The following is a 20842-nucleotide window of genomic DNA, read 5'->3' as shown; positions in this document are numbered from 1 at the left end:
GACCTGCAACACCATCCTCAAATGTTCTACATGCTCCTCCTGAGTTTTGGAATATACTAAAATATCATCAATAAAAACAAAAACAAACCGATCCAAATAAGGCTTGAACACACGGTTCATTAAATCCATGAAGGCAGCAAGGGCATTGGTCAATCCAAATGGCATCACCAGAAACTCTTAGTGTCCATAACGAGTGCAAAAGGCAATCTTAGGTATATCTTCTTGCTTAACCTTGAGTTGATGATAACCTGATCTAAGGTCAATCTTCGAAAAGACTTTAGCACCTGGCAATTGATCAAACAAATCATCAATCCTAGGTAAAGGATATTTGTTCCTCAAAGTGACCTTATTCAACTGCCTATAGTCAATGCATAATCTCATAGACCCATCTTTTTTCTTTACAAAAAGAATAGGAGCACCCTAAGGAGATACACTAGGTCAAATAAATCCCTTTTCTAAGAGCTCTTGCAATTGCAATTTAAGCTCCTTCAACTCTGCAAGTGCCATGCGATATGGTGTCATAGAAATAGGTGCAGTTCCTGGCACTAAATCAATGGCAAATTCTATCTCCCTATCAAACGGTAACCCAGGGAGATCCTTAGGAAATACATCAACAAAGTCCCTCACAATAGGAATGTCATCAATCTTAATCCCTTCCTTCTTGTTTTCCACCACATATGCCAGATAACCTTTACAACCCTTTCTAAGTAACTTATTAGCATGAATGGTAGAAATAACATTAGGCACAAGGCTCTCTCATGACCCATGAAATACAAATTCAGGTTGACCCGGAATACAAAACACCACTTCCTTCTTGTAACAGTAACATTAGCATGATAAGCTGCTAATCAATCCATGCCTAATATTACATCAAATTCTTGAATTTCTAAGAGAATCAAATCAGCCAACAACTTATTTTCTCCAACCTTAATCACACAAGAACTTACATATAAACTCAGCAACCATGGTTTCATCGAAAGGAGTAGAAACAGAAAGTTCAAAGTCCAACAATTTAGGCACACAATCAGCATATTTCATATAAGCACAAGATACAAAGGAATGAGTAGAACCAGGATCAATAAGAACTCGTGCAGTATGAGAAAATATAGGAATGGTACCTGTTACCACTGACTTGGATGCCTTAGCATCTTGCTCAGTAATAGCAAACACGCGTCCTTGGACTTTTGGCCTTTGCTTCACATCAGTAGGCTTAGCCATCAACTCACTCTTCAAGGCTAGGCAATCTTTGATACGATGTCCCATTTGACCACACTTAAAACAAGCCCCGCTTTCACGATAGCAAACACCCTTATGCTTTTCACCACACATCTGACAAACCTCTATTACTTGTTGCACCATTTTAGTCTCTGGTTCTACTGTAGTCTTCTTCCTAAATGGCTTATTGTGTTCATTCCCCCTATGAAACCCTTTAGTTTTAGGCCTTTTGTTATTCTGACTCCTAATCCTCTGATAGTCTTCACACTCCTTCCCAACAACCTTTGCAGTCTCCACAACCTTAGAATATGACTTCAATCGTAAGGCCGCCATCCTAGTTCTGATACTTGGTTGTAGTCCCCTCTGAAATTTCTTAGCCTTTCTAACATCATCAGCCACAATGTGAGGGGCAAATTGAGACAACTCAGTAAATTTAGCCTCATACTGTAACACCATTTTATTCCCTTGAATGAGCTCCATAAACTCCACTTCTTTCTCATCTCGTACACTTTCTAGAAAATACTTTTCATAAAAGGCCTCAAGGAAAATACTCCAAGTCAATATCTCATCTTCCTCAAGTGGCAAAGTCTTTTTGGTAGATCTCCACCAATGCTCTGCTTCCCCTTTCAGCATAAAGGAAGCAAATGAGACTTTTTGCACTTCAGTACAACCAATCACATCAAAAAATTTCTCCATTTGCATTATCCAGGATTCCGCTTCTATAGGATCAGGGTTGCAAAAAAATGAAGGAGGACCCAACTTCCTAAATTGCTCGATAGTATGTCTTAAATACCATTTGAAAAACAAGAATATGACTTCAAAATCACTTGGTTTGAAACAGTTTAAAGACCAAGAATCTTTTTAGAAAACTTACTTTGAAACTCAATTATTTTCAGAAAATAGTTTAGTTTAAAAATCATCTTTTAAATGGGATTTGGACATTCAAAATGTTATTTAAAATTCGAAATTTCTCTTAAAACATTATTTAAAAGCTAATTAAAATTTCTCTTTCAATAGTGTAAAAATGCTTTTTGATAGACTTTTAAAACGTAAGCTAAAATAATATATAACTTTTGAAAACCTTTAACTTCTAAGAACCTAAAAAAAAAAACTTGTGCATATTATGCATAATTACTTACTAGATGTGTAGCTCACCCCATCAATTACTATTTTCAGATTAAAGTGTAGTTGGGAATATAGAACCCTTGGATTGCTTTGTAAGGTGCAAGGTAGAGTGTGGAAGTTGTAGGCGACTTCAGTGTTACTTGAAGACTCATAAAATTTTAGTTACCTTTGTTTTGTAATTCATGTTTTATATAGTGGAGATTATTTCCAATTTGTGGAGTTTTGAAAAGATTATTAGTTATTTTTGCATTTCCACTTTAGACTTCACAGTATTTTGGAGATTATTATAAATTGTGGATTTTAGTTATTGTAAGAGATTTATTAGTAGCATTGTTTATTGGAGTTTATTGAACTATGTTTAAACAAATTATTTTTATTGAGCTAGGTAAGGTTAGCAAGTTAGTCATGCATCTAATTCATGTTTTATGGATTTGGACCGTGACAATGTTGGTATCAGAGCCGGCCCAGTAACCCCGTGTGGGCTTAAAGACACTACCCCACAAAGTGGGCCCTAACGAGGATGTTAGGAATTTAAGTGGGGGAGATTGTAATGCCCCAATTTGATTGATTGTGTGATGTGTGTGTGTGCATGATGAGTCCCACATCGGGTATTTACTGGGTAGATCTGAGCTTCATTAACAACTACAAGGAGCCTCAATTGTGACTAGTCCTTTTGAGGTATAGCGCAGATGTGGCTAGCACTTTTCTTGGGTCGTTACAAAACCAGCCATTAAGGATACGTCAAGGCAGGTATAAAATTCTCTTTAGTTCAAAAATAAGCTAATCATGTTTTACCCTTATAGTTGAAATTTTTTAGTAAAACCGTATTCAGGTAGCAAAGATTCTCACTATTTTGAAGTTTGTGGGAGGAAATACCAGTATAGAGGAACCTACCCTCTTAGTTTTCTCTTCCTACTGTTTGTGGGTTGAAGTTTCAGACTTGATGTTCTAAATTTTTTTTTTTTTTTTTTGCTTTTTTGTTATAAGCATTTTTTATTTCTCTCTTGTTAAAACATCATTGACCTTTGTTCATCATACAATTGAAATTTTGGGTTTAGCTTCACAAATAAACATTTCTAAAGAACCCAAGGGGAATTTAGGATTGTTCCACCATTTTGGCCATTGTCGCAAAACAACCTCGACAAGCGGCATGTTTGCTCTACCATCTCTTGACAAAGCTTGTCCCAGCCAAAGGCGATGACTTTGTTAGCTTCTCTTCTCTAGTGTACAATATATTTTTTAAAATATTCGGAATATATATGATGTAATGAGAGTGTGATCTAGTGTTATAGATTTTATTATTACCTGATGATGCGAAGAAAATCAGTAGGCTGGATGCTTCGGACTTGAAATGACTACTTGCTGTCTCGGTGGCCTAAAAAAGAAAGGAAAGCGATCAAAGGTGACTGGGGTTGCAGGCCAATAACCCTCCGATGGCAAAGTTAGTTTTCTCTCTATAGTTTTAGAGTTCCAGCTTTTTAGGAAATGTAAAAAACCTCTCTTTGTTTGGTCTGAATGGGTGTTTATATAGTGTCTTAAAGATAGTTATCAAACTTGTAACCTCCCCTGAATTCGAGGAGGTGTGAGGGTTCAAAGATAACTTCCACAATTGCTTAGGAGTTATATATTTCTCACATAACGGTTACTGGAAATTATGTGTGTAATAAGGAGTTATAACACACTCGGGAATTTTACTAAGTGTTAAGGCCTCGTCCAAGGATCTTCCTGTTGAGCATACCTCGCTTAGGAAAAAAGGTCGTTCCTCCTATGGATGACTTTTGTTCAGGACGAGATTTGTGGCTCTCCAGGACGAGACGACGTGGTTTTGTTTCCCCGATCATACGAATCTCGTCCAAGCTTCTTCCTCCATGGACGAGATAATCATTGACGAGATTTTCATAGTCCTTGCTTCGTTGGCCTTGCCCTGGACGACCTCTATGGACGATGTCGGGGTTGGTACTTTATCATACCCTATAATTACCTTCAAACAAAACTGATTTGACAATATATTATTCGGATGTGTAAATATAGTCTTTTACACAACATACTTATTGAACTTAATCTCTTTATGTAAAAGAAACCCATGGCCAATCATTAAATTAATATTATTTAAAACTACATATTTTATCAAACATTCAATAACACCTCACTGTAAATAAATAAAAAAATTCACTATCAAAGATTCAAAGTTCAAACATATATATATATATATATATATATATAGAGAGAGAGAGAGAGAGAGAGAGAGAGAGAGAGAGAGAGAGAGAGAGAGAGAGAGACCATGTTGAGGGTTGATTTTTAGCTGGAGTTCGTTGCAGCTACAAGCTTGATCATTCACTGAGTTCTTTGTATTAAAAATATCTTTAATAGGTTTTTATGAACCAGATGTAAGATTTGAGGAGGCCAAAATTATAATATTTTAATGGGTTTTAAGTTAAATCTGTAGTTTTTTTTTTTTTTTTACTCTCTCTCTCAAAATCCTTGTGGGGTAGGGGGGGAGGTAAGTAAATTTTAAGATAATTTCGTATTTTATTAGTATCAAAATTTCCAATTATAATTGGAAATTTTGAAACGTCGAGGGGGAGGGGGGCACTAAAATAAAATGAAATATAAATGGAAAAGGATTATATGAAGACTCACCACAAATAAAATAATGATTTTGTAAAAATATTGTGAGATTTTATTGTGTCACTAGACTTTCTCACAATAGTAAAAATATACATAAATTAATAACTGATATAAATATATGTAATTTATTATTATTATTATTATTAAGGGATAAAAATCACAATAATCAATGCAAGACCAAATCAATGCATTAGATTGTAGTTTGTCCTCTTTTTTATCATCAAACTATAACTTTAAATCAATGTGCCAGATGATTCAAAAAATACATCTTAATACAGATATGACTATGTATTTCAAGTTATGTTTAGTGTAATTTTAAATGTTACACTTACACCCTTCAATAATTTTAAATGTTACACTAATTACACTCTTCAATATTTTTTTATGTGATGCAAACTTTGATAGATTTATCATTAGATTACATTATCTTTGTATATTCTTCATATTTTCCAAATTTCAAGACAATAAAAAATCAATAACTATGCAATCAATCAAATATTTAAAGTTCAAGTTTTTTGTAAATTAAGATTTTGCATCAAAGATGAGATTATTAATATAATAATGAACTACGTCCAATTGGTACGAAATTTCGTGTGCATGGAATATAGAAAACATATAATTTAATAATGAGATTTTTAAATTATTAATCTAATAAATAGTTTTAGGTGGCGTAACATTTCTAAAAATTACATCAAATGTAACTTAAATCTCACCCATTTAACATATATTAAATCGCAGTTTTTTCAAGCTGGTTATTTAGTTATACTAAGATTATCCTTAGGGTTTAGAAAACAAAAGAGAAAATTGCAGCAAATGTCTGGATGGCCGAGTGGTCTAAGGCGCTAGACTCAAGTTCTGGTCTTCGTGAGAGGGCGTTGGTTCAAATCCCACTTCTGACACTTTGTTTAATTTTTGGTCTTCGTGAGTGAGCGTGAGTTCAAATCCCAATTCTGACACTTCGTTTAATTTGGGCATCTTTTACTCTTATATATGGATTCTTGCTACCATAAGTAACTTTGCTGAATTGATGGTTTTCAGACTTGGGTCTGGCCAAGCTCTAACGTTTGCACCAATTTTTGTCATTGTGCGGTAGCAATCAGCGATTAAGTTTTCAAAAAGTAAACATGTCCAATTTTGGATGACTTATAAACCTCTATATCTGCACTGCATATTGTATGTATATATGAATGACACTGCTGGCCATGTTTAGAGTCAGCAGCATATGGAAGAAACCAAAGACAGATTTCAAATGGATCGAACAAAGATAAATGAAGAGTACGTTGATACATAAAATGACTAGCAGACTAGAGGAAAATTTATCTACAAATGATATTTAAACCTTCAACATGCATAAAACTGCCACACACTCTGCCGTCAAGGTTTCATTTAGGCCGTAGAATATAGAGGTGACTCTGCAAGCTCTAAGAAAGCTAAGCCACTCTGAAGCCTTTTGTCGCAGACTCATGATACACTTTGTTTAATTTTGGCATCTTTTATTCTTATATATGGATTCTTGCTACCATGCGTAACCTTGCTGAATTCATAGAATTCAGATTTGAAAGTCCCACCATTTAAATTACATGATTTATATGTTCTTAACATTCATGACAATTTTCATGTCAATTGGATGTTATTTACCATTCGGTCCATAAATTCATCTTTTATGCATTATTTTAAATTTCAAAAACTTGAATTTAAACAATTGATTGATAACGTCACTATTAATCTTTGATCACCTTGAAATTTTGCAACTATAGAGAATATACAAAGATAATGTAATTTAACGGTAGATTAGTCAAAATTCACATCCAATTAAAAAATATTGAGTGGTGTAACATTGCTTAAAGTTACATTAGGTGTAACTTGAACTTAACCCTAACTTATACAACTTGATTACAGTTGAAAACAAAATTAAGCCAAAATCCCAATTCATTAATGAAAAACAATCCTATAAACACTCTATTTTGCACCCATAATTTAATCAAAAAAGATTGCTAAAATGACCATTCATATACCCGACATTTAGAGTTGCATTACATGCATTAATTCATTCATTGCATATCATAAAAATGATCTTGAGATTCTAACGGTCGCAACAGTATGTCCGATTTCCAAATCGGACCGTCAAATTGAAAAATATCATATGATCAAGTCTACACGGTCTGCATGCATTTTTTTTGGGTGGAACCAGCCACACATGATTAATTTAAATTAATTCTAATTGGTTAGACAATTAAAATTGATTAAATAATTTTGTGATTGGTTGTTAGTTAGTGTTAAAAACAAACTTGCTTGCATGAGAATAAAGTGGATAATCAGATAACAACGAAATTGTGGATAATCAAGCCTTTTTGGAGTGTTTATCTAAAAGATACCGAATATCCAGAAAAGGGGATTAATTTATAGAATACGGATTAAAAATGCATCTAAGTGCAATTCCTAGCTCAAAAAAAGGAGTCCAAATTGAACCAAAATTTAAACGCAGGTTCAGCACCCAAGAGGACCATTCGGCACTCTTGGAGTACTGATTGGCACTTCTCCAGTGTCGTTGGCCCAAATCGTTGGCTCGGCCCAAGGACTCCTGGATTGAGATAAACCTTACCCTTTTTCGATTTTTTAGAGATAAAGACGCGTCACAATTCGTATCTAATCATTCAGCTAATTTTTCGTAGTGTTCCAACCTCTATAAATAACGGATGCCTCTCAAAATTCAACACACTTTCTGACCCCCCCCCCCCCCTTTCTTGATCTTCTCTTCTGAAATTCCCCTTACGTTAAAGATGCTCTAGAAGCTTTGGCTTTAGGAACTTCTTTTTTTGTAAGTAAAGTATTTTAGACTTCAAAGAGGTGAACAAACTTCTTTGAATTCTAAAATATTCTTTCATTAGAAGAGCACGCTCATGCAAGAGGTATTCAATTTCTTCTTTCCTTTCTTTCATTGATATTTTATTATTATTTAATACATAAATATGTGTAGCATGTTTTATTATGTTTTGTTCTTGATATATAATTACCATGCTTTGCTAGAATTTTCTTTAACATGTTCTTAGATGATTGTCTATTGTAATCCTTTTTTCTTAAATTTCAAAATCAGCTAATGACTATCAAAGATTACTTTTTTTTTTTCTTCAAAAACTTATCTATATTTTTAGATCTGATTTTTTTTTAATTCAAAAACTAATATGTATTTTCATTAAATATAAATCTGATTTTTTTTTCTAAACTCAAAACTAATCTGTATTTTCATTAAATTCAAATATGATTTTTATTCTCTAAACTAAAAACTAATCTGTATTTTCATTAAATACAGATCTGATGTTTTTTTTCTTTGAACTAAAAACTTATCTGTATTTTCATTAAATACAAATCTTTTTTTTTTTTTTTTTGAAAAGTGAATTTTGTTACAAAATTGCAGATTTTGAAATTTAAAAAAAGGGTTGAAATTTAGGTTTAAGTCTTTTTTTTAACATATGATGCATAATAAATTTATCTCATGAGTATGGATCCTCTTTTAAAAGGTTTTTCGTTATTTCTAAAAACAGATTTGATTTTTCTTTTACAAACCTAAAATTATTTTTTTACTTTTCAAAACAGATCTGATTCTTTTTAACAAAATCTCATTTTTCTTTTACAAAAAACAGATCTAGTTTTTCTTGATAAAATCACCTTTTTTTTTTAACTTTTCAAAACAGATTTGATTCTTTTTAACAAAATCTCATTTTTCTTTTACAAATAACAGATCTGGTTTTTCTTGATAAAATCACTTTTTTTTTTTAACTTTACACAAAAACAGATCTGATTCTTTTTAACAAAATCCAATTTTTTTCTTTTACAAAAAAATGGATCTAACCTTTTTTACAAACCAAGTCTTATTTCTAATCCTCAAAACAGGTCTGAATTTTCTTTAAAAAAAGAGGACAAATCCATAAGGTAGATTTGTTTGGATTAATTTTTGTCACTTGTTTATCATGTGTGTTCAACATATCATTCAACATCATGTAAAAAGGGTATATTGGTCATTAGAGTTTAAAAGACCAGACTCTATCTAGGCAAAATGGGTGCCTAACTCCTTCCCATTCCATAATCTGGCCTCCAAGCTTAGGATTTTTGGATAGGTAGATTAGTGCTTTGTCTTTTAATTTTGGTAGATTGTAACTAGGACCAAGGCTTTCTATTCTTTTGCATAGATTGTAATTAGGACCCAAAGCCTTGTAAGGTTAATTTACCAAAGTTGTACTTTTCTTTATTCAATCAATGACAGTGAAGTATTTTGATCATGTAATTTTTACTTTTTTTTTTCTTTTTTCTTTTTTCTTTTGTATAAAAAATAAGTGGCGACTCCACACCACTTACCCAAAAGAGAGGTGCCTTTAAAAGCACCCAAATCCTTTTTTTTAGAGCACCCAAATTATGCAATCTCTCACAAATCCAAATTTCTGAACCTTTTTAAAAAGTGAAACATCCTTAAGTAAAGATAGATTTACATAGGAATTTCGAACGAGTGTTCTAATTTAGCCAAATATTATAATCTTGCCCACAAGTAAAAACCTTTTTAGTTCCTTCTTTTTCTTGTGTATCCAATTTCATGTTGGCAACAAATTTTGGTTTTAAAGAAAATAGACTATAGAGAACAAAGCACCAAATGAAAACCACAACAAATTAAATCCACAAGAAAATATTGATATCAACCACAAACAATCATGTGATGACAAAAAAAAATTACACAAATATTTCGCTTACTATATAATCTACTCAGGGAAAACATTCCACACTATTACATCACAATTGAAACTTTATAAGCTATCATTAAAATGGTGCTATGTCTACAACAACAACAATAACAAACCTAAAACTTAAAGATGAGGCAATGTCTTTGAGATTAAGAGATACAGAAGTTTAAAGAAAAACAAATCAGGCCATGGATGATTGTTATAATCCCTTAGGGAGTTGATTTTTATTTTCAATGGTCGTGTAAATTCACCTTTAATTCTTGATAAGCATAATCTATAAATGCTAACGTGGAATTTCAACCTATCTATAAAACTTGTTGATAAAAATCATATACTATATTATAAAAAGGCAACAAATACACAAAACCTATTTAATTTTGATGAAAAATCTTCCAAGATGCTAAGCAAGCGACTTTTTCTTTTTTACTTATTATGCTAAAATTTATTTCATCTTAGAATGTGCTAATGTTCTTAGTTTGTTATTTACTTCAATGTATCTTTTAAAGTAGGGTTAAAGATTTCTCTTAAGAAATTTAAGAAAAATTACATTGGTGTTATGAATGAAAATAGTACAAGACATATCAATTATTGTTGAGCATGGGATAACACCCTGTTCATAAGAAACATTGAATACTGAGGGACATACTTTTTTAAATGCCTTGAATTAATATACAAGGATGTATTATTGAGAGCATATTGGGGGATGATACTGTGGTGGCCCTTTTTAAGATGTTGGGCTGGACTGCCTCTTGCTATTCTAAGGCCCAAGTATTCTAGGTAGGAGAGTCAGGACAGATTCAATTGCAACTCACTTTGGTTCGGCTTGTGCACAAACTATGCCCCTTTTTATAGAAACTATGATCACATGCCCATGGCAGGCGTAGGTGTTACAACAGAGCTATGACAGACGGAATGTAATGAAATAAAGAAAAGAAATGTGTTTGTTGTTAGACAAGGTAAATAAAGGATCCTTAATTAAAACGAAGAACGCAACAACAGGAAACGCGTCGTAAAATGAATGGTAGAAATAGGGAGGGAAATAATAACGGTAATTAAATCAAAGAAGAAAAATGTTAGTCTGCCACATTAAGTCATGTTACAGGATTGAGACCAATGAGGGAACCACTTCCTCAATGTGAATAACCTCTCTGGAAAATCCTGCCGTAGAAATTATTCACTTTAAGGGAACGGGCCTGAATGGTTTGTGCCCAAAAGAATCTTTTTTTCTCAATAGAGAGTAGGCCTTTAGAGGGAGAGAAGGGATTAGTTTACTGGTGCATGTCTGCCGTACTACACTCTCTGTTTTTCTTCCTTATTCTCTGATTCTCATTTTTCTTTTCTTTCTTAGTGTTTACTCATGTAGTGTTATGGTGATGGTGATATTGTGATTCTCTCTTGGTGATTACTACTGTTGCAATTATGTTCCCCCCCCCCCCCTTTACTGTGCACGACAAAAGCCCTATATATACTGCCTATTGTGACTGCTTTTTACCCTTTGAGCCTTTAACTGCTTTTGTCAGGATTTGGGTGTCCTTCCCAACCACTCATTGGTTTGTCAACTATCCAGCCACCACCACTTACCTATGCTAGCTATGCCATTACCCATTACCAGACAAAGAAAACTCTTTTGTTTGCTTACTTACCGTGGCATTCTTATCCACCACAGCATGGGTATTCTCTCTTATTATTCCTCATAGCATGCACCTAGTGGTTCTAGCTCATCCTCCCTCTTTTGGGTGGTATGTCATCCCAGCGGGATATTTCCACCAAAAGAGCTTAAGCAGGAACCCCAGAATAGGCTTTCCCCTTCTCCCCATTGCCAGACCATACCCCCTCTTACCTCTAACCCATGACCCATAACCCTTGTATTGGTTGGGTACAAGTTGGTAGTGCTTGGGCCTTGCACGTGCTCCTCTTCCATGTACATCAAAAGCTTGTCTGCTGCTCATGCATTTGTCATGGTTTGGAGGTTCATCTGTGCATTCTGCCACTCATCCTTAACCTCTTATGACATGAACTGTCTTCCGATTTTCCATTCTTTATTGGCTTTCTCCTTTCAACGGCTAGGCCTTGCTTGATTGTGGGTTCTCCCCTCTTGAGCCCATCTTTGCTCCTTCCGTAATCTTGTTGTCATTTTTGCCATGCCACTCTGTCGTTCCTGTTGTGGTGTTATTTGACCCGCGCCTGCTAGGCCTCTTTTGGGCTTGCTACACATTCTTCTCCCAATTGGTTTCAATGACCCAGTATGATCATTGAATTCATACTCATGCTACTTTGGGCTTCTTGGACCCATTACATTGTTTGTAGACTCCTTTGGCCCATTTCTTCCTTGTTGGGCATCCTCGGCCCATTTTCCTTCCTTGGACGCCCTCAGCCCATTTCCAACTCTACATTCCCATGGCTTTTACTAACTCATTTTGAGCTTCCCTGACCCAATTACTATATCCTTCTTCCTTAGAGTTCATGGGCTTTCCATAAACCCCTTACTTTCTTTCTTCATTACTTCGGGCCTACTATGGCCCATTTTTACTTTTCTATATCGCATAATGTCCATGGGTTTACTGCTTCTTCCTTTGGGCTCCCGTTAGCCCATTTGCTTTTCCAAGACCCATTTGTTTACCTTATGGGCCTAAGACTCATCATTCCTGTCATTCAGACTTGATGAGTTTCTTTCTCTCAACCCATTAACTCTCTTCCTGCCCATATAGTTGGGCTTCTTCATGCTGCCGAGCTTTCCCGTAATGAGCATCAACAAATACAAACCTTGATGCATTAGTATGGTTCACTTTAGTCACTCAATTTAATATGTTGAGGATTTATATTCGACTCCAAATTTTAAGATTAAGGTTTTGTTGTTGTTTGAAATATATATATATATATATATATATATATAGTTGTAAAAAATAGTTAATATCATATCAGAGTGGTGTTCTTTGTCTTTACTATGAATTTTGCAATATTTCTACTCTTATTTTTTGTTTTTTTTTTGTTTTTTTGGCCCTTTGTTGAACATTGTCTTCTCTTCAATTGTTGTCAAGTTGCAAGATGTCTTCTTATCATATGATTGACGAGATTCTTACAATTTTTGTCAAGTTTGAAATATATATTTTATTCGGTTGTAAAAAATAGTTAATATCATATCAGAGTGGTGTTCTTTGTCTTTACTACGAATTTTGCAATATTTCTATTCTCTTATTTTTTGTATTTTGCCCTTTTTTGAAACATTGTCTTCTCTTCAGTTGTCAAGTTGCAAGATCTCTTCTTATCATATAATTGATGAGATTCTTACCATTTTTGCCAAGTTGCAAGATTTCTTCTTATTACATAATTGATGACATAAGAATTTGTTTCGAGCATTTAACCTTGTACCCAAGCCCATTGGAGCACATGTTCATGTGGTACGGGGTTAAAGTGTTTCTTAATTTGCATATTTTTAACCTCCAACTATCGGTGTAGGTTTTTTCTATATAGTAACTACATTGATTAGTGCTATTTCATCTACTTTTATTGTTAAATTATAAACAAGAATGCACTTGTAGTTTTTTTTTTTTTTTGACAGACAGGTATCCAGATCTCTTTGGCAATTTTGTTTCAGTATGTTACTGAAATTATTCTTAAGTTAGTATTTTTGCATGATTTGCAATTTGGTTCCTATTTGTTACTGAAACTATTAAGCACTTAATGTTTCTGCCATGCTTGCAGTGGGATGAAGATGCTTGCCAATGTTGTGTGTATTGTCTTCATCTTACAACGTTTGGTCACTAATGTTTTTATTAATATTGTATTAGCATTGAATGTGTGTGATAATGCTTAAATGCACGCATACAAGAGATTCCTCCACTGTCGCTCACTGATAAATATATTTCCTTGGGTAAGAGAGTCATGCATCCAGGGTTTACTTCACAGGGATGGGCCTACCTTGATGAGGTCCCATGTCATCCAAAAATCATTCCCTTATTTGTAAGGAAAATTTTTGAAAGTTCATAGGTAGTTAGGATCTTTTTAGCTGTTTATTTGTCTATAATTAAAAATATGATGATGGACAAATCAATCATTGGCATAAGCATAGTCATCGAAACATAAATCGTATTGTATCATGTATCATAAAATATACAAACACTTAATAAATAAATTATTGCTATGCATATATAAAGAGTAAATTCATTATGAAATTTGAATATATTCCATTAATGACTAAATAAATCAAACAAGCATGTGTTTATAACATACAAATTCAAATTAATTAAACTCAAAAGTGACAATACATTGAGAATGACCCAAAATAATAATTTATTTTCATCATATTGCCTAATCAATGTCATCTTAAGTCATAAACTCAAAAAAAAAAATGTCATCCAAGTCAATGTTATCATCATTTTGCAATAAACTTATTTCTTTATTGGAATTTTCTTCATCATCATCAACATTTACTATCTCTTCTTGTTCTTTTATTTAAATAATTTTAAAAAAATTATTTCTTCATAGCATTCTAGTTTCTTAGACTTATAAAAATAATGAAAAATGGTTATATTGTCAATTATTACCTTGTTCATATTATAGAAAAGAAATTTGTTAATATGAAAGTGAAGTTTAAGTGTGTAGTCCAAATTTTGTAGAGAGAAAAAAAACTTATGAACATGTTCTTTTATTAGGCTAAATTAAATAACCTAATAATTTTATATTAAAAACAAGTCTAACAACTTGTTAGATTCAAATAAAAGTACAAATTTTAATCCAAAAAAAAAAACTCATGTTTAGGTACCTTACAATACATATATGATTTTACAATAGTTTTATCCCTAACGCTAATCTTGAAATTCTAAAATTTGCAAAACAATATTTTGTTAAAAAATCCAAATGCTGATACATAAAAATATCTTCATGGTCTTGGCTATAGAGAATATTCCTCTTCAAATGAGTGTCAATTCCACAAACGGCCAAACACAAACAGATGGGTGCTAAAAGCTTGTCTAGTTTTCTTCTCCTAGTCTTTATCTATTATCTCTTCAGATTTGTCTTCCAAATCAATATTTAACTTTTATTGGACCAACACATCCACAACTTGGTATTGCCGCATGTCAATGTTGTTCATTCCATAAAATCTCCTTACCTTAGATACACGAACCAATCAGTAAAATCTTCAAAATACAAATTCCTAGGTAGAGAATTTTGGCTCTGATACCGGTTTATTGCCTAAGAGCTTCTTGAAGCACTGCCACAAAAGATTGATTGTAAAAATTGTTACAATCTTGAGAAAGATCTCACAAACAAATAATAGGAATGAAAAAAACTTGAAAAGAAAAAATTTACACAACCACACAAAAAAGAGAATACTAATGATTTAAATGATTTGGCCTTTGGCCTACATCCATAGATAACAACAAAGAGAAAATTTCATTAACAAATATGGAGAATATAGAGTTGTGGAGTCACGAGGATAATAAAATGATAAGGAGTCTAAAATGATGATAGAAAAAAGAGTTTTTTTTTTTTTAATGTTATTTGGGCACATTTTTAATGTTATTTGAACACTTGCTTTTTTTTCTTTTTTCTTTTTTGTTTAAGGGGTCAAGAATAATGTTTGGGGCCTAAGATTATTTTTGTGAGTAATGCTAGAAATACAATAAAATGTCACAACAATTCCAACATTTGAATACCAAAAAAAAATAATAATAAATTAGAGATTAAAAAAAAAAAAAAAAAAAAGCTCCAATGTGAGTAAACATGCTAATTTTGGATTGTTATGACATTTTATTATCTCTAGCATTACTCTTGTTTTTATTGAACCCAAATTTTTTTATAGAGTTCCAATCTATGGCATTTGCTTTTGTGATTTTACTCTTTATCATTAAACCAAAACACCAATTAGTTTTTTATGTAGGTGAGGATTGAATTACAAATCTCTTATTCAACCATTAAAGATTTTACCAATTAAGCTAACTAGAACTCACAAGATAGACAAAACATTTTAATTTAAAAAACAATTATGTATATAATTTTATTTTGCAAGTATAATACATTTTTTTAATAAGTCAGGATGGTCCTCTAACCACTTGACTACTATGTGTAGCCGCCGGTGGTCACTCTCTTAAAAGCTAAGGTTTGTTTGGTAAGGTAGTACAAATAATAGTTTTCAGTATTTAAACATAAAAAATTGTGAGCTCCAAAAAAAATCTATGCGTTTGATAAGAGATTTTATTTAGAAGTGTTTGATTTACGTTTCTCATTTTTGGTGTTTGAATACTAAATTTAGAGAACTCCTCTTAGAGCATCCACATTGATGGAGCCCTATTTTTTACCTTTTAGCAACTCAAAAAGCTACTTTATCTATCTTAACATCTTATTTTATAGCACTGCTAACATCAATGGTTCTATATTTTTTAGCATTTCATTTAAATATTCTTTTTTATCTTTTTTTTATTCTTATTCTATTCTTCATCTCTTTCTTGCAACAATCACAAGTCACACAAACCAACAAAACCCATAAACACATCAACGATCACAAGCCACACAAACCATAGGCCAATCAAGATACAACCCACCGCAACCACCACACCCACAACCCTAAGAGCCTATCACTAGGCTAGTGGAACCTACAAAGCCAGAGCTAGCATCTAACCAATTCCGGCAAACAGATTTCTGCAACCCACAATTCCAACAAACCGATTTCAGCAAACCACCAAACTGACCAACAATTCCAGCAAACACCAAACCGATTTCAGCAACCCAAAATTCTAGCAAACCAATTTCAACAATTCCAGGAACCCAAAATCACAATTCCAGAAAACCACAACCACCAATTCTAGAAAACCACAACCACCAAACCACCCATGAACCCAACACGAACCCATCCACACCACGAATCCAACAACCCACCCACGAACCCAGCGACCCACCCACAAGCCCACATTGACCCACCACCATGAACCTACCCACGAGAGGGAGATGAGAGAGAGAGAGAGAGAGAGAGAGAGAGAGCATGGGCGGTTTGATGCATTTAGGAACCCAAAATCACAATTCCAGAAAACCACAACCACCAATTCTAGAAAACCACAACCACCAAACCACCCATGAACCCAACACGAACCCATCCACACCACGAATCCAACAACCCACCCACGAACCCAGCGACCCACCCACAAGCCCACATTGACCCACCACCATGAACCTACCCACGAGAGGGAGATGAGAGAGAGAGAGAGAGAGCATGGGCGGTTTGATGCATTTAGGAACCCAAAATCACAATTCCAGAAAACCACAACCACCAATTCTAGAAAACCACAACCACCAAACCACCCATGAACCCAACACGAACCCATCCACACCACGAATCCAACAACCCACCCACGAACCCAGCGACCCACCCACAAGCCCACATTGACCCACCACCATGAACCTACCCACGAGAGGGAGATGAGAGAGAGAGAGAGAGAGAGAGAGAGCATGGGCGGTTTGATGCATTTAGGGGCCTAAGCCGAAAATTGATTATCTTATTTTAGATGCAAGATTACTACTAATTAACATGAACTACATAGAATTTTTTTCTTTTCTTAGAAATTTTATAGACAAAAAATTTGACAAATTTTTCATACTTGTTGATGTGGTAGATTGATAGTGGTAAGTAAAAGAGTGGTGTTAGTGGTAGACTTAGATGAGAACTAGTAAAAGTTTGCTAACTAAACTCATATTATTATTCTTTTTTTTTTTAGAAGTGCAACATTCACAATATTGTTTTTACAACAAATCCTAGGTTTTAAGTTACTTTTTGTTTTCTATTTAAAAATATCACTATAATTATTATTTTTGCCATCAATAATAGGCTGTAACAACCTATAACTTAGCATTAGTTGTAAAAGTGTTGTAAAAATATTGTGAACGTTGCATTTTTCTCTATTTTTTATTTGTTTTTCATCTGGTAAAAAAATATTATTTTATTTATTGATTATAAATAGCTCTATTGGTTAAACTTTGAGGGCCTTTTTTTTACTTGGGGCCTTAGGCAACCGCATCTCTTGCTCCACCATTCAACCGGCCCTGAGAGAGAGAGAAGGAGAGAAGATCGGAGAGAGAGAGAGAAGAGAGAAAACCTTTTTTTTTTTAATGAGAGAAGAGAATAAACAATTTTTTTTATGCCTTTTTGCTACAGTATACAACTACTTTTGGTTGTTTACTATATCAAGATGGCAAAAAAATTTACCTTTGGCTCCACCAATGTTGGGCACTAATTGAAGTTTGTAGTGCTAAAAATAGCAATTTAGATTTTTAGCACTACCAATACTAATGCTTACCAGTTTTAGTTTTCAAATAACAATATTTAATGGCACTTTTGTAAATATTTATATAAGTGTGGGACCCACTTGATAAGACCTAACATAACTACAACTCTCTCTTTTTTCCTCCCTTCTCTTTCTCATCCCTTCTCTCTTCACTTTCAAATTTCTTCATCTATCTATTCACCTCCATTAATTGTACATGTCAGAAAGTTACCACTTTTTTAGGAAAATACATACACGTACCAAACACAATTATATTTTTTCACATATTAAAATATGTTGTTTGAAGCATGGTAACTGTGGGGGGTAAAAATGCTTAAATGCACATTTGGCCCTTGGACCTGGTTTGTTGGTATGAGTCTGTTCAATTAGAGTCTTCGAGACCCACAGGCCAGTTCGCGCTACAAGGGGCAAAGGAATTGTCCGAGGAGGAGTATCTCCTCGGATGGGCCCAGTAAAGGCCATGGGACGTGCTAAAGGATTTAGAGACAGAATTCTGGAAGATCTGTTGGGTAAAGGCGTGATCCAAGTACTCGTTAGAAGGAGGAACGTGCGAGAAATATTTGAGGAAAAAAGCTGCTACCACCACATTAAAGGCCTTGCATCTACCTCCCTGACCGCATTAATGGAGAAATGACATTTGAACAGTAATATTCAGCCTTCCAGCTATTATTTGAAGACTTCAAGAAGGTGGTGGATGGAACAAGTATCTAGGAGAAAAATCTGTGCTACACGTGGGAGAGAAAGAAGAGAAGAAGAGGGATATAAGAGAGGACAGGAGAGGTATGAAGGGGGGAGGGAGGAAAAACTTGAAGACCAATTGTAATCTTTTGCTTAGAGAAAGAAAGGCAATACAAGTGGTCCTCGGCTTACGTCTGAGGAGAGTTTTTTGTCATATTCATCTATTATTTGCATAGATTGTGGCATTCTAGCCTATTTATCAACTCTCCAATATCCCTAACCTAGATTTCAAACCCATACTCTACAAATTTCATTGTATAAGACTGTTTGGGCTTGGGTCCATCTAGTGATTGGACCGGGTACAAATTGTGCACGTATAATTGGCGCCGTCTGTGGGAATCTAGTGTTGAAGGAATTGGAACATCATAGCAGGCTTAGGTTCGCATCATGCAGAGTCTCAGGGGTCCCAACGCGAAGATCATTTTAAGCATCTTGAGCGTCGAAGGGATCGAGAGGGAAGTGTGCTTACATTACACCCTGATGCAAGCCATTCGCGTGGTGGAAGCAGGGCCACCCATGAGGATGATGCCAAGGCCATGCAGAGGGAGATTGACCACCTTAAGAAAAAGCTACGCCGTGTTAGATGAAGGCGGGTTTCACCTCCGTCCAATCCTTCCTTTGGGGGGTCCTAGGGAAGCAGTTACAGTCCAAGGTCCAGGACTCCCCCTAGCAAAACCTTCTCTTACGAGAAGGATGAGCTACCAGGTCGTAGGCATAAGAAGTTTCCCTCCAGGGGCTTGGAAAATGATGCTATGAGCCAGGTGTTGCACCAACTCTCCAAGTCACCCTTCTCACGCAGGATCGAGAAAGGAAGGCTCCTACAGCGGTTCACTCAGCCCACCTTCACCATCTATAATGGCAGGACAGACCCAATCGAACACGCGAGCCATTTTAATCAGAGGATGGCGGTACATTCTCAGAACGAAACCTTGATGTGCAAAGTCTTTCCCTCTAGCCTGGAACCTATTGCTATGAGATGGTTTAACGAACTAAAGCCAGGATCCGTTGATTCTTTCATGGAACTCACTAGGGCATTCGCTTCTCGATTCATCACATGCAGTAGAGTCCATCGGCCTTTGGACTCATTGTTATCCATGGCCATGAGGGAAGGTGAGACTTTGAAAACATACTCTGACAGATACTGGGAGATGTTTAATGAAATCGATGGCAATTTTGACGAGGTGGCGATTAACACTTTTAAAGTGGGCCTCCCAACTAATCATGACTTAAGGAAATTTCTGACTAAAAAGCCTGTGTGGAGTGTACGTCGGCTCATGGATCGCATTGACGAGTATAAAAAGGTTGAGGAAGACCAACAACAAGGTAAGAGTAAGGCGAAGGTTATCCCTCAAGAGATGAGGGATTTCAGGTCGGAGAGGTACCATAACAATAAGCCGAGGAGAGATTTATCAGGGCAATCTGCTTTAGCCAATCCTAAAGTAGTTAATACCGTATTCTGAGAACCGGTGCACCAATTGCTGGAGAAAGTCCACAAGGAACCCTACTTCAAGTGGCCTAGTAAGATGGCAGGGGACCTTGGGAAACGGAAATGGAATCAGAACCCTTTTTGCCAATATCATCAGGATGTAGGTCATACTACCGAGAATTGTCGGACACTTTGGAATCATTTAGAGCAGCTTGCTAGTGAGGGAAAGTTGAAGCAACACCTGTATCAGCCCAACGGACAATGAAATCATTTGGGTTTAAATAATCAAAAGAACAACCTATCTCGGCCGCCCTTAGGAACGAGTAATGTCATCTTGGCTACACCTGGTAGAACTGGTTCCTATTCTACAAGGGTGATGACGGTTTCACATTCCCAGGCCAAGGAGTCTAGTTCGAGGCCGAAGAGGATCAAAGGGAGTACGCCCGTTTTGGGATTCTCTGATGAGGATAAGGTTGGGACCATTCAAGCACATGACGATGCCCTGATGGTCACATTGAGGACAGGGAATTATGACGTCAGGAGAGTGTTGGTTGATCAGGGTAGTGGTACGGATATTATGTACCCCGACTTATTCAGGGGGCTTAAGTTAGAGCCGGAGGATCTCACTCGCTATGATTCACCATTGATAAGCTTTGAAGGGAAGGCTGTCATACCAAAGGGACAAATTCGTTTGCTCGTACAGT

The 20842-nt window shown here is 35.1% G+C and overlaps 1 non-coding gene across 1 annotated transcript; it reads left to right on the top strand.

The window, feature by feature from the left end:
- The first annotated feature begins 5783 nt into the window (after nt 1–5783).
- TRNAL-CAA (transfer RNA leucine (anticodon CAA)) lies at nt 5784–5867 on the top strand. The gene has a single exon. It is a non-coding gene; the product is annotated as a tRNA-Leu (tRNA).
- Nucleotides 5868–20842: the final 14975 nt, after the last annotated feature.

The sequence above is a fragment of the Castanea sativa genome, chromosome 11 (genome assembly GCF_040712315.1).
Source record: "Castanea sativa cultivar Marrone di Chiusa Pesio chromosome 11, ASM4071231v1".
NCBI lineage: Eukaryota > Viridiplantae > Streptophyta > Magnoliopsida > Fagales > Fagaceae > Castanea > Castanea sativa.
Note: the sequence above shows the minus strand (reverse complement) of the source record. Positions and strands in the feature narration are given on the sequence as shown.